The sequence below is a fragment of the Poecile atricapillus genome (genome assembly GCF_030490865.1).
Source record: "Poecile atricapillus isolate bPoeAtr1 chromosome 36 unlocalized genomic scaffold, bPoeAtr1.hap1 SUPER_36_unloc_1, whole genome shotgun sequence".
NCBI lineage: Eukaryota > Metazoa > Chordata > Aves > Passeriformes > Paridae > Poecile > Poecile atricapillus.
In genome coordinates, this window is record NW_026708990.1 from 1 (window position 1) to 3,507 (window position 3,507).

A 3,507-nucleotide genomic window follows, 5' to 3' on the forward strand; every position below is an offset into this window, starting at 1 on the left:
TGGGTCCCGTCCGAGGTGGCTGCGGGGGGGGGGGGGTTGGGGCGCGGTGACGTCATCGGTGACGTCATCGCGCCCCATCTGTGACGTCACTGCTCGGTCACGCGCCCCCCCCCCCCCCCCACCCTCCTCGCTCATTGGAATTGTCCCCCCAGTGACGTCATCGCCCCTCCCCCCAGTGATGTCATCGCCCGTCCCTCAATGACGTCATTGCCTGTATTCCCCCACCCTGTGACGTCATCACCCATCCCTCAATGACGTCATCATCGGTCCCCTTGGTGACATCATCGCCCGCCCCCCCGTGACGTCATCGCCTGTCCCTCAATGACGTCATCAGTTGTGGTTTTTTTTCCCTGTGACGTCATTTCCTGTCCCCCCAATGACATCATCGCCTGACCCCGGTGACGTCACGGCCCCACTTGGCCTCTCGTTAACGAGCGAAAATTTGGCGGGAAAATTTTGGGGGAAATTTGGGTTCAGAATTTTCAAATTTGGGTGAAAAATTCCCGCGAAAATTTGGGATTAAATTCGAGGGAAAATTTGGGCACAAATTTGTGGAAAACTCGGATGAAAATTTGGGTTCAAATTTTCAAATTAGTGCGAAAATTCAGGTGAAAATTCCTGCGAAAATTTTGGTAAAAATTTGGGGGAAAATTTCGATGAAAATTTTGATGAAAATTTGGGGAAAATTTGGGGAAAATTTGGGTGAAAATTCAGATGAAAATTTGGGGAAAATTTTGCTGAAAATTTGGGTTCGAATTTTCAAATTTCTGTGAAAGTTCAGGTGAAAATTCCAGCGAAAATTCCGATAAAAAAATGAGAATTTCCATGAAAATTTGGCTCCAAATTTCTCAAAAAAAAAAAAAAAAAACCATTAAAATTTAAAATAAAACCCAAAAAACCCAAAACACTCCCGCTTTCACCCCTCCCCCCGTGATGACGTCATGGCTCATTTTGGGGAAAATTTGGATGAAAATTTCGAAGAAAATTTGGGTTCAAACTTTCAAATTGGAGGAAAATTTAATGAAAATTCCTGCGAAAATTTTGGTAAAAATTCGGGGAAAATTTCGATGAAAATTTTGATGAAAATTTGGAGAAAATTTGGGTGAAAATTCAGATGAAAATTTGGGGAAAATTTCAAATTTCTGTGAAAGCTCAGGCGAAAATTCCAGCGAAAATTCTTGATAAAAATTTCCAAATTTGATGAGAATTTCCATGAAAATTTGGCTCCAAATTTCTCAAAAAAAAAAAAAAAAAAAAAAATTTAAAAAAAAAAAAACCAAAAAACCCAAAACCCTCCCCCATTTAACCCCACCCCCCGTGATGACGTCACGGCTCACTGATGATGTAATAATCGTGCTTCCGGCGGAACTCGTGGCCCCAGAGGTTGGGGCTGAACTCCTGGAATTTGATGGTGAAGCGAACGTCGCGCTGGGGGCGGTCGCAGGTGAGCAGCAGGGTGGGGGCGGGGGGCACCTGGCACAGCCGGGCCTGGGCCACGCCCACCAGGTACAGCTTGTAATACTCGTAGGCTCCGCCCCCCGGGCACACCAGGTCCAGGCGGTCCCCGATTTGGGGGTACAGGACGTAACCCCCCGCCGCCAGGAAGCTGTGAGGGTGACACCTGTGTGACACCTGTGTGTGTGACACACCTGGGACACACCTGAGATACACCTGGGGACACCTGGGGACACACCTGGGACACCTGTGTGACACCTGGGGAAACACCTGTGTGACACCTGTGTGACACCTGTGACACACCTGGGGACACACCTGGGGACACCTGGGGACACCTCTGTGACACCTGGGGACACCTGTGTGACACCTGGGACACACCTGGGGACACCTGTGGGACACCTGTGTGTGTGTGACACACCTGGGGACACCTGTGTGACACCTGGGACACACCTGGGGACACCTGGAGACACACCTGTGTGTGTGTGTGTGTGTGACACCAGGTCCAGGCGGTCCCCGATTTGGGGGTACAGGACGTAACCCCCTGCGGCCAGGAAGCTGTGAGGGTGGGGAGGGGTGTGACACACCTGGGGACACCTGTGTGACACCTGGTGTACCTGTGTGTGACACATGTGTGACACCTGTGTGTTTGTGTGACACCTGTGACACACCTGGAGACACCTGGGGACACCTGGGGACACACCTGGGACACACCTGGGGACACCTGTGCGTGTGTGACACACCTGGGGACACCTGTGTGACACCTGTGTGACACCTGGGACACACCTGGGGACACCTGGGACACACCTGGGGACACCTGGGGACACCTGGGGACACACCTGGGGACACCTGGGACACACCTGGGACACCTGGGACACACCTGGGGACACCTGTGTGTGTGTGACACACCTGGGGACACACCTGGGGACACCTGGGAGACACCTGGGAGACACCTGGGAGACACCTGGGGACACCTCAGACACACCTGGGGACACACCTGGGGACACCTGGGGACACCTGGGACACACCTGGGGACACACCTGTGTGTGTGTGTGTGACACCAGGTCCAGGCGGTCCCCGATTTGGGGGTACAGGACGTAACCCCCCGCGGCCAGGAAGCTGTGAGGGGGGGTGACACCTGTGACACACCTGGGGACACCTGGGGACACCCAGGGTACCTGTGTGTGACACCTGTGTGACACCTGGGACACACCTGGGACACCTGTGACACACCTGGGGACACCTGGGGACACCTGGACACACCTGGGACACCCAGGGTACCTGTGTGTGACACATGTGTGACACCTGTGTGTTTGTGTGACACCTGTGACACACCTGGAGACACCTGTGTGTGTGTGACACACCTGTGTGACACCTGGGGACACACCTGTGTGTGTGTGTGTGACACCAGGTCCCAGGCGGTCCCCGATTTGGGGGTACAGGACGTAACCCCCCGCCGCCAGGAAGCTGTGAGGGGGGTGACACCTGTGTGACACACCTGGGGACACCTGTGGGACACCTGAGACACACCTGGGACACACTTGGGGACACCTGACACCTGGGACACACCTGTGTGACACCTGGGGACACACCTGTCTGACACCTGTGTGTGTGTGACACACCTGTGACACACCTGGGGACACCTGTCTGACACCTGTGTGCGTGTGACACACCTGGGACACACCTGGGGACACCTGGGACACAACTGGGGACACCTGTGTGCGTGTGACACACCTGGGGACACCTGCGTGACACCTGGGACACACCTGGGAACACCCAGGGTACCTGTGTGTGACACCTGTGTGACACCTGTGTGTGTGTGACACACCTGTGGACACACCTGGGACACACCTGGGGACACACCTGGGGACACACCTGTGTGTGTGTGACACACCTGGGACACACCTGGGGACACACCTGTGACACACCTGTGTTTGTGTGACACACCTGGGGACACACCTGTGTGTGTGTGTGTGACACCAGGTCCAGGCGGTCCCCGATTTGGGGGTACAGGACGTAACCCCCCGCGGCCAGGAAGCTGTGGGGGTGGGGAGG

The 3,507-nt window shown here is 54.6% G+C and overlaps 1 long non-coding RNA gene across 1 annotated transcript; it reads right to left on the reverse strand.

Annotated features, from left to right (window-relative positions):
- Nucleotides 1–2,335: 2,335 nt before the first annotated feature.
- Nucleotides 2,336–3,067, reverse strand: LOC131574073 (uncharacterized). The gene is made up of 4 exons (XR_009276371.1): nt 3,045–3,067; nt 2,631–2,674; nt 2,481–2,590; nt 2,336–2,383 (listed from the first exon to the last, which is right to left on the reverse strand). It is a non-coding gene; the product is annotated as an uncharacterized LOC131574073 (long non-coding RNA).
- Between the last annotated feature and the right edge of the window lie 440 nt (nt 3,068–3,507).